General features: G+C 41.1%; 1 pseudogene; it reads left to right on the top strand.

Annotated features, from left to right (window-relative positions):
* Positions 1–6,438: 6,438 nt before the first annotated feature.
* On the top strand, positions 6,439–6,705 carry LOC102850919 (annotated as a pseudogene).
* The last annotated feature ends 5,077 nt before the right edge of the window (positions 6,706–11,782 follow it).

Genomic DNA, 11,782 nt, shown 5'->3' with positions numbered 1-11,782 from the left:
CATCATTAATAGCACATGCAAGCAAAATATTGCTAGAAATCCTCTAAAATTTCCATCAATAGATAAGTAGGAATTCATGGAAAGTATCAATCCTAAAACTCAAGCCTTAAAGTATTATAGATAACCTATTAAATTTTGTTGTGTGCCTTCCTGTAAGTCAGACTTAACATTTTCATATTTAAGGAAAAGACCTTTACAAAACCAAACAGACTGAATCTCCTAGTTAACTGAGGTATAAAAAAAAAAAGGCAACTACAATGGGGCCTATCAGAAGTTTTTCTATATATAGATATGAAGTTTCATATGTTTGTGAAGAAAAAAATTTTCGTTGCTTCTGAGGCTTTTAGTACAGAAATATAATAATTAACTCCCCCAAAATCTTAGTGAAGAGCCCTGCAATCAGTACGACTAACTACAGTAGAATTTTCCCAGTGGAAAATTTCTACTTGTTGGCCTTGTTCTTCATTCTAAAACAGCCACAAAGCATTAAAACCACTAGGAACATCTTTGTCCAGATACGTTATTTGAAACACAAAAGCCTGAGGTTTATGCTTGCAAGACTACGACTTGTCTTCTATATTTAATACCTGGCAGTCATCTAAGTTACTGAGTCACAGAAATCCTCCTTCAGGAAAAGCAGTGCCTGATCCACCATGAGCAGTGCAGTCAGTTGACAGTCACTAGCTTTCATGCCTTTGGTATCTGCTGCAGCCTTGAGCTGAGACAATGCTCTTCCCTGGTCGCCCCCCGTCCATCAATTACTGTGAATGGTGAAATGCTGGTGATTGCCCAGTTTGGCCCCAGTGTGGGCCTCCGGTATGGGAAGCATTAGCGCAGAGGTCTCCAGAATTTCTTAAGAGCACTACCAGTCGCTGGTGGTGTAGTTCATTATTAGGAAGTGAGAGGCTGGCCCAAAGACCCGGCCATTCAAGTGGCTCAAATCCACCAGGGACTCTGTCAGAGAAGGATGAGCAATTTCCCTGAAGCCATACAGCCTCAGAAATCCAGTGGAGGGTCAGACATGAGTCAGTTCTGCCACTACTCTTTGTACCCTCTCTGTTCATACGTGTAAAGTTAACACTATGATCTAAAGGCTTTCCCTGCTTACCCCAGCTTTCCCTCATTGTTATCTTTGGGGGTACAATATCCAATAAATATGTTGCCCTTATAAATCCATCTCGGGTGATATCTGCTTCTGAGAGGATCCAAACTGACATGAAAACTGAAACCGTGTTTCTAAGCAAGAGAGCTCCTAGAAGCTCCGGGGGGTGAGGGTGGGGGAAGAAAGTGTGAAACTTTGCAAGAATCCCACAATAGCTAATGAGGTCAAGAATTCACAAACATGGGTTACAGAAGTACCAGGCTGTTGGGAAGAGGGGACGTATAACCCGAGCAGTGGTCATGTGACAAGCCAAGAGGTATTCAATGCTTACATCTTCCTCTTCCTTTTAGGTGCAGGTGCTGACGGTACTGAATCCCAAACTGCATTGGGTAGCATTAATCAGAACATATAAGATCACTCATTAATCAATCCAATTTAGGTGCAGATACTGTTTCTGCTAAATAGTTGATCAGTTTAACTGTTTTAATACTCATTTTAAAGTCTTCAGTAGCTCCACCATGCATTTTGCCTGTCATATTGAATGACAAAGGGTGTTGTGAATGACTTGAAAACAACATGTTTTAAATAATATATAAGAGATTGTTAATTGTGTTTTGTTCCAAGACATCATTCCAAGTTTGAATGATGTTCCAAATTCCTGGAAGAAGCCTGAGAGTACACAAGTATTTGTGAAAATCCAGTCCTTCAAAGAAACCAACGGGTCCTCAAGAGAAAGATGGGAAATCTCCTCCTGTGTGATTTACAGCCTCTGAAAACCCACTTGAGGGTCAACTCCAACCCTTGAGGGTCGATTCCAACTCAATGGCACATCACAACCACCACAACAATTACTCCTTGTTATTTTTGTTGTTGACTGCCTTCGAGTCAAGCACGACTCATAGCGACCCCATGAACAAAAGGCCTTAAGCCCCTCTACAACTATTGACACTTATCAAAGTTCATAAAGCTTACGGAGGCATGTCGTTTAAGAAGTGGATGCTACTCCTGCTTCCAAAATTACTCCTTAGTCAGCTATATAACTAAGAAGCTCACTGTTAAGTACTTAAATTGTATTTGCTGACAGACGATGAGATTTCTCTAATGATCTTCTGGGAATGTCTCCATATTGTCCTTCTAGTGTTTTTACTCATAGTAAGTTTTAGAGTATCGTAAAAGCTTAGAGTATTCAAATTAGCATTTACTCATTTGAAAAGCAAGCAAAGTTGAGTCATCTTTGAATCTTTTCACAAATGCCAGTGTATAAAGCAGCTAATGAAGGAATTCTTAAACCCATGGATATCTATTGGACACAGACCCACCACTGCTTGCAGGATTCTTGGATTCGGGGAGTCCCTTTCAAAAATGAGAGACCAGTGGGGAGCAAATGAGGAGCGGCATGTGTTGGAGAATCTTCGCTTCCTCACTAAGCTCCTGGACAGACCTTCACCACGGCCACAGCTTCACTGGCATCACTCCTTTACCTGTTTATTCCAACTACTTCATCAACTGCTCAATGACAGAAATCCTGTCTGCCTTGTTCCTTCCTATTCACCCAACAGCAGAGAATTGGGTGCACAGTGGGCACCCAAATGTTTAAAGACAGGATGCTTGGGTGAAGGAAGAAATATCACTCCTTCTCCCTTACCCATCTCTCCCATTTGGCCCAACCTCTATTTGTCCTTATTTCATCAATTCTTGGAGCCTTATAATTTTTATTTTTTTTTGCAAAAGTCTTCAGTGAACCTTGAACTTCTTCCTTTATTATTGTTGGTTCTTCATCATATGCTACTTCCTGAAATAGTTCCATTTCAACCAATTCTTTTTGGTACAGTTACTCAGTGTTTTCCTCCCATCTTCTTTTGATGCCTACTGGATCACTAAAGATTTTGCCTGTAGTATCTTTCAGTATTCCAACAGAAGGCTTGGATTTTTTTTTTCTTCAGTTCTCTCAGCTTGAAAAAAGTTATGAAGTTCTTCCCTTTTGATGTTCTGACCCAGCTCTTAGCACATTTCGTTGTAATATCTTGCTTTGTCTTCTTGAGCTTCCTTTGACATCTTTAACTCTTACTTTGTCATTTCTCCCCTTTGTTTTGGCTTCTTGACATTCTGGTGCAATTTTCAAAGTCTCTTCTGACATCCATTTTGGTCTTTTCTTCCTCCTCTGTCTTTGCAATGACCTATTGCTCTCTTCATGAATGGTATCACTGACGTCATCCCAGAGCTCATCTGATCTTCAATCATTGGTGCTCAATGATTACAATCTATTCTTGATAAGGTTTTTTAAAATTCAAGTGAGTGTTTTTAAGTAGAATCAAAGTCATATTTTGGTTCTTTTGGATTCACTTTCATTTTTCTTCAGCTTCAATTTGAACTTGTCGATGATCTGTTCTACAGTCAACACCTGACCTGGTTTTCACAGCTGATAATTGAGCTTCTTCAATGATGCATTCTATAGATGTAGATAGTCTTGATTCCTGTGTAGTCCATCAGGTAAGGACCATGTGTATATTCATCATTTGTGTTCTTAATAAAAGGTATATGCAATTAATAAATTGCTGATTGTAGAAAATGTAATCATTCATCTCATGTCTGTCACCAAGCCACCAGACCAGTAGGGCAACATCATGATAGCTGGAGAAAACAGTGCAGCTGTCAATGATTTCATCTTACTTGATTCCACAATCAACACCCTTACTACCAGTAGTCAAGAAATCAAAAGAAGTACTGCATTGTACTTCTGAAATCTGCAGTCAGGGAGTACTAAAGAGCAAGGATGTCAGTGTAAAGAAAAGATGTGTTACCTTTATATTGTCAAATGTTCATTAAAGTGGTTTTTAATCCTCCAGAGTAGAAGTTGGAGGGAGCGATGGTGACTGAGTGGTAAGGAATTGTGCTGCCAATCCAAAGTTGGGGTTGGCAAACCTTTTTCGTAAAACATCATAAATATTTTCGATTTTGTGGGTCAAGAGGCAAAACCAAGCATATTGCAAAACAAAATTAAAACTATTTTTTAAAAAAGATTAATGTGTGCCTATCCACGCCATGATCTTTTCAATTACTTCCTATGCATCTGAAAGTTGGACAAGGACTCAAGATGACAAAAGAAGAATCAGTATCTTTGAGATGTGGTGTTGGAGATGAATGCTAACTGTCCCATGGACTGCCAAAAGAACCAACAGATATGCCTTGGAGAAAGTGCAGCCAGAGTACATTTTAGAGGTGAGGATGGCAACGCTAAGTTTGACATACTTAAGGCATGTGGTGAGAAGGGCTACTCCTTGGAATGGGACATCATGCTTGGAAAGGTGGAAAGTCAGTGTTAGACGTGAAGACTCTCAAGGAGATGGTGTGACATGGTGACTGTAACAACGAGCTCAAGTAAGTCAGAGATGGCGAGGACGGAGTAGGATACAGCAAGGTTCACATGTGTTGTTCACAGGGTCGCTATGAGTTATAGTTGATTTGATGGCCCTTAACAATAGCTCCAGTTCTGTGGAGCTCAAGATCAAGTCAGCCTTCCAGACCCAAGGTCTGTTGGCCCAGTTCCTCTATCTCCACCATGGAGCCACACCTCAACTTTTCAGGAAGGCTCTATCATCCTTCATGGGAAAATGAGTCTAAGAAGACAATTCACCTTTGAGTTATTTCAATCTAGATACAAAGTATTTTATATACATTAGCCCCTAAAATTGTAAAACTCTATGAAATCAACATTCGAATGTTCCCCCTTTTGCAGACAAGGCAAAAGAACCAAGGGAAAATAGGAGATGTGGGATAAAAAGAAGTTCTCCCCAGTGCTTGGTCGACAGCATCAGCTGTGCTCTCCCTTACTATGCTTTTCATGCTGTGAAGAGAAAGCAACCTCACGGTCTTATTTTTCTGGCACCCACTCCTTCCTCAAGCCCATGCAGTCTGGATTCTCTGCTGATTGTGGTGCTATATACCATTTACTTTCTTGAGCTTTCCTCTCTCTTGCCTTCCATCACGCACTGTTTCTCCTGCCACCTTCCTACTTACACTATACTACTTTCATCTTCCCTAGCTCCTGAACTTAATTTCAGTCTCACTCTGTGGCTACTTTCTTCCCTTTCTCCCTAAGTACAAATGAAAAAAACACCATAGAGAAGCTAAGTACTTGCTCAGGTTCATAAAGCTAGGGAATGGCTGGATTGGTACTCAAATCCAAGTGTGCCTCTTAATCACTGTGCCTTCAGAACTCTCCTTCTCTCCCCAGCTCTGCTCCCTGCTTCCACCACTGGTTTTCAGCAAAGATAAATATGATATGGTAGGTGAAGGTAGCTCCTAGGTGTTCAACAGGTGGCCTGTCCATTTAACAGGATCCCAGAATTCTCATCAGAATACAAATACAAAGGCTGTATTTCTTCATACCTTCTGCTTTCAGTCTTCCAACTCTGGCAGCATTATGGTTTGGAGGAAAGCTAGAGGCTTGTTTCCAATCCCCAGGAGCCCAAAGGACCAAATTCTTTTGTATACAAAACTCAGAGTATGAACCCTGCAGTGGAAATCTTTGTTAAAAATGTCAATGAGGAGATGCCAAGAGTTGATTGTCAGAATGTGCACCGTCTCCTTGGAGACCCCCCTGGAGTGGATGACTAAGGAAGTAGCGTGGGCAGCTGAGATGCACATTAAACTTCCTGAGCATCACAGCTTCTCTAACAGTCCAAAACTGATGGAGAAGAGTAAGCCACTCCTGATTCCCAGTGGCATCACGAGGCGGATACGCAAAGTAGAGATGGCACCGGTAAAGTTGTCAGAGGAAGTGACACCAAAATGACTATCTACACAATTTTTGTGCAATCCATCAGCAAAACACTATTGTTCCTTGTGAAAATATTCCTGTAGTTAGTTATAACCAAGCATCAAACTGTTCCATTATGATTAGAGTCCCTGATGAGAATTTAGATTTCCACCCCCCAACCCCACCCACTGTCATTGAGTCAATTCTGACTCACAGTCACCAGATAGGACAGTGTGGAACTGCCCATAGAGTTTCTAAGGCTGTAAACCTTTACAGAAGCCAACTTTGCAGGACTCCTATTGCCACTTCAAATACACGGAATCGGACTTGATATTTTAGCAAGATGTCCAAGTGAAGTGATTCTTAGAGATACATAAGAACATACTATGTGCCCCAGACCCAGACCTGCCACTACGGTCCTTGTTCTCAGGCGCTCCTTGTCCAATGGCTTGAGTAAATGGATGATGGTGCTTTGAGTGACTCCAAGCAAGTAAGAAAATGGAAAAAGGAGAAACCATTGTGCCCCAGCCACAAGACAGTGAAGAGAAAAATCACTGGTAAAAAGACTTCAGCAGCCATGACTAGTTGTGATGCAAAACCAAAATCAATAAGTCGTGCCAAAAAGTGGTCAGAAGAGATTGAAAATCTGTACTGATTTCAACAAGCAGGATATCAAGATGAGATTGAATATAAAGAAGTGAAAGAAGTTTCTATGGTAGATCATTGGCCGGAGACAGGATATGTGAAGAAACTGCAGAGAAGGGACAATACTTTCTATTACTACAACAAACACAGGGAATGTGATGATCAGGAAGTCCACAAAGGGAAAATTTATGCTTATTAGGCTTTCTTCTGTTGTAAAGAAACATCTCTGTTAAAAGGCATTAAAGGTTTTATTAAAGGCAATATGTCATTAAAAAAAAAGAGAACATACTACGTATGGAAAAGAACAAATATTTTATCAATCCACTAGAATAAAAAAGCTAAGGAAACAAATTTAAACAGAATGAATACTCTTTGATAATTGCCAAAGAGAGAAAGGGAAAGGAAAATTAGTAATTAGACAACACATATTGGTTTGGCACATTTTAAAAGAATAATCAGTTAGGGGTCTGGTGAAAAGGTAGACCATGATTCATTATATCTGGAGTGGAAGTGGAAATTCTCAGCAGGCTGGATTGGAATGAACCAATTGGAAGTCTGGTTATAATAACAACACACTTTTTCCCCCTTCAAAATAAAAATAAATCGTTTATCATTACTCTAGAAATAACCAAAAGTATGTCTTTGCAATACAACACACTTTTTTTATAAGCCTGGCTTACATGTAACAATATAGCTACAAAATCTATGTGACTAAAACTCTGCTGGTTTATTTTGATCTTCTAATGCACTCCTGTGAGAGCTATCATTATCATCTATATCATTATCTCTATTAGTTGTATTATGAAACATTTTGAATCATACTATTTTGTCTGCATGTACTAGAAGCATATATGATTATTTTCATTGCCAGCAATGTTTTTATAGTCACTGATTTTGTCAAATTTTCTGATGTTTTAGCTAAAATAAAATTTGGTGAGTAGTATTTGTGAACCTATGTTGATAACGTTTCTGAAAAAACAGGGAGTAATCCAGGGAAAGGAAGAAAATATTTTTAAAAGACTGCTGCTACTCAACTCCTAAAAATATAATATGACAAAACAATTTTGTGGTTAGGATTCATCGAGTCTAACAAACATTTTGAGAAATGTCAAATCTATCACATATTATTAAAATATACATTACTAAGGTTTCTGTATGTTCTGTACAGGAAGAAGTCCACTGGCAGATAACAGCCATGAGTTACCATACCGGGCGACACTAACTTCAGCAATGCCATTGCTGAGTCCTACTCTGCTCTGCAAAAGGGGGCTCTACAAAGACCATATGGGAAGCATCTAGATTACACGTCTTATTTCCACTTCTATGAGAGATGACAAACAGGTCTGTCCTGGAGAAGGTGAAACCTGGTTGCCACTTGGAGGAAAGAATTTTGAAGCTCCATGTCACATACTTCAGGCATGTTGCCAGAAGCGATCAGTCCTTGGAGAAGGACATCATGGTTGCAAGGGTAAAAGGTCAGCACAGAAGAGGAAGACCCTGGATGAGCTGGACTGACACAATAACCGGAGTAATGACGGTAGGTGTGTTGGAGACAGTGACATTGGCTCAGGATAGAGCAGGGTTCAGAGCCGTTGTTCATAGGGTCACTATGAGTCATGGATGACCAGACAACCGAACAACAACATGAAAGATGTGCCAACGTCTAAGTTTTGAGCCTTAATCTTCACATCTTTTACTAGAGATCAAAATTCTTCCTCTAAATTGTCATCATCATTGTTGCTGTTTTGTTTATGTCTCCTGACAACACCTAACTTAATGCTGGACCTGTTAGGTTTGCCACATTTGGTTGACTCTCAATTCATATGACAGATTCCAATATATCAGAAAAAAATAACAGCTAGTCTAAGAGCTTGAAAAATATAAGTCATCAGAAATAGACTTTGAATCCAACCATCAGGTCAGGCAGGCAAGCAAGGAATTAACATTTATGGAGCATATAATTATACAAAACAATGTCAAGGCATGCTGAGTAAAGGCTGACTCCTTGCCTTTAAGTGGTTCAGAGATAAACTGAAGATTTACTATGCACATGCTTGTGGGACATCTAAGTGAATTGCATGACAATCCATAAAGACAACGGGCCACACTCTGCTTTGGTGAGGAGTGACTGGATTCTCATGTGCTTCTGAGTGAAACATCTAAGATGAAACTATTAGTCTCTTCTCAACCAGAGAAAAGAAGAACTAAGAAAATCCAAGACACAGGGAGACAATTATTCCAATAGACCACAGGAGCCAGAGCCCAAGATTAGAACTAGGTGGTACTCAGCTACCACAACTGGCTGCTCTGATCAAAATCACAGTACAAGGTCCCAGACAGAGTTGGAGAAAAGTGGAAAAATAGTAAGTCATTAAAAAGACCCAATTTACTGGTCTGACAGAGACAATGGCCCTTAGTCATCCCTCAAGCCCAGAACGAAAATCTGCTTTCAGTGAAATGATGAATGTCCTATACGGGGGTCAGTAATAGTCATGAGGAATACACTTATCAGAATAGTCAACCATATGAGGCCAAAAGGGCAATGTCTGCCCCAGAACAAAGCTCGGGATGCCAAGGGGCAGAAAAACTGAGCAAATGGAAATGAGAATCTCAGAAAGGAACTGAGAAGACAGTTGTTACACTGGGAAGATTACAATTAATTTTACCCCTCCCCCAAAACAAAAAAGAGTATAAATTGTTGAATTGGAAACTCATTTGCTCTGTAAAATTTCACCCTATCCTCAAATCCAATGACAGATGCCCAGATCAATGATAATTAGTTTTGGGGGAAAAGAAATCAGAATCTTCGGAAGATCACATGGAGTGGGGAAAGTATACTCACCTGGTTAATGAGGCTAAATTGATAGCACTTGTTTATCCCCTCCTCCTCTCAAGAGAACTCAAAGAGAAGGCAAAGGCACGAGAAGGGGATAAAAGTCCCGCTCGCTCACTGTTCACTCACTCTCACGCATTGCTGTCCAGTCAGAATCGACTCAGAGCTGACCCTCCAACAAGTTCCAGAAGCTGTAAATATCACTGAAAGATATTGTCACTTTCCCTTGGAGCTGCTGTTAGATTCGAACCACCAGGGAAGTGTGTTTTTGGGGTTAGCAGTACAACTTCCTATGGGCTAGGCTATAACGATGAAGAGGACCGTCAGCAGGCGAGAGATTCTAGCAATTGCTGGAAGAGAGAAGGACTTTCCAAGTTAACATACCTGTGGAGGTGAGTGCTGAGCACAAGGCATTGCCCTGTGAGCTCTGAGAGGCTCAGATGAGGCGGGGCTGGGTGCAGGACTATAAACGGAGCATGGTGGAGAACCTGCCCATGCGCTGATTACTCTCCTAGGTGCTGCCCCCTTGCAGCCCGGCAAGAAACTGGAAATTTTAAATTATGAGGATCAGGACCTAGAACCTGGAAATCTACTCCTCTAAAGAGTCCACAGTGGGCAGCTACTCTCTCACAGGCAGAGAAGTTTGAGACAGCCCACAACATGCTGGAGAACAGAGATCAAAGGGGAAAGGGGTGGAGAAGGGGGCTGCGGATGGGGGAGGGGGAATCATGGGGTTGCAGAGTTTGGTAAAGGAATTAGGGAAGATCCAGTGGGGACTGAAAAGAGGAATTTTCTAAAACACAATGTATGGGAATGATTGTATGAAACAACATAAGTGAAGGAATGTGTGAAGCACAATGTATATGGATTTTGTATGCAAACCAATATATATTTTTTTAAAAAAAAAGATAATGCCCTAAGTCAGGATGACAGAAGAATTGATGCCTTTGAGCTGTGGTGTTGGAGAAGAGTATTGAATGTACCATGGCTGCCAAAAGAACAGATATGTCTTGGAGAGGGTGCAGCCAGGGTACTCCTTGGAGGCAAAGCTAATAACGCTTCATCCTACATACTTCAGGCTTGTTGCTAGGAGAGACTATTCCTTGGAAATATGGAGAGGTGGCTTAAGAGAAGAAGAGCCTCAACCAGATGGATTGACACAGTGACTGCCTCAGGGAGCAGAGAAGATGAGGACGGCTCAGGATAGGACAGGGTTCAGATCTGTTGTTCGTAAGGTCACTATGAGTCATACTCCACTCGATAACCTCTAACAACAACAAGACTGATAACAAAGGAAATGGAAAAGGCAGGGGGGAAAGTCTGTTTTTTATAACAATTCTCCAGTATGACATCTAGTCGGAGAGGTGGAGTTAGGACCTTGAAAAACGTTCTCCTCCATAAAAGCAGTAAGAATGCTGACAAAGTTTGTCAAAATCAACATTTAAAAAGTTGAAAATCACAGAGGCTGCCAGCAATCTGGGGAGCATTTGTTCAAAAAAAAAGTGCTGGTTTTCCTGTTCTCTACAAGTAAGCTTTGGGATGTTTTTAACTTACCTTATTCCCATTCTGCCCTCTGCAGCTCCAGTATCTTGAGACATAGCAGCTCTGCCCCCGCAGTGAAGAGATCAGCAGCCCGGAAGCCACTGGGGGGTCAGAAGAGAGTGGGGCTCCTTCACATGCTCTTGCACAGAGAAACTCTACCTCATAGGCCTGATAGTTTCCTAGAGACTTGACTCTCAGGCTTGGCTTAGTTTAACCCACCTGCCTAGGCCTTGCTAAATGCCTAAACTCAGGGGAGTTTGTTGAAAACAATTAGAGGCTATTGACTAAGCTCACAATTGCCTGCAGCAGTGGATAACTGTTGGGGCAAAAACACAGAGCTAAATCAAAAGTTAAAAGGAAAAACTGGAGATTTAGGGATACCAGGAGGCCACCAGAGCTTAGCTAGATAAATGGATAGATGGAGAGAGAGAGAGATGGAGAGAAAGATGGAGAAATAGAGAGATACATGGAGACATAGATGGATGGGTGGAGAGATGGACGGATGGAGAGACAGATGGAAAGAGATAGAGAGAGAGATGGATAGATGGACAGATAGGTGAGTAGGTGGGTGGATAGATAGATAGATAGATAGATAGATAGATAGATAGATAGATAGATAGATAGATAGAGGGTAGATAGATGGGTGCGTAGGTAGATAGAGATATTGTTGTGTGCCATTGAGTCAAAATCAACTCACAGCTGACCCTCCAGTGAGATTGCACAGAAGGAGATTACACATCTTTCTCCTGTGGAGCAGCTGGTGGATTCAAACCACATACCTTTGGGCTGGCAGTGCCACTCCTTAACACTAAGCCACCAGAGCTCTTTAAAGCCATTAGAAGAAACTGTTGTTGTTGTTGTTATGTGTCGTCGAGTCATTTGTGACTCATAGCGACCCTAT

The sequence above is a fragment of the Elephantulus edwardii genome, unplaced genomic scaffold (assembly GCF_000299155.1).
Source record: "Elephantulus edwardii isolate Elephantulus edwardi_28Jun2011 unplaced genomic scaffold, EleEdw1.0 scaffold00016, whole genome shotgun sequence".
Taxonomy (NCBI): domain Eukaryota; kingdom Metazoa; phylum Chordata; class Mammalia; order Macroscelidea; family Macroscelididae; genus Elephantulus; species Elephantulus edwardii.
Note: the sequence above shows the minus strand (reverse complement) of the source record. Positions and strands in the feature narration are given on the sequence as shown.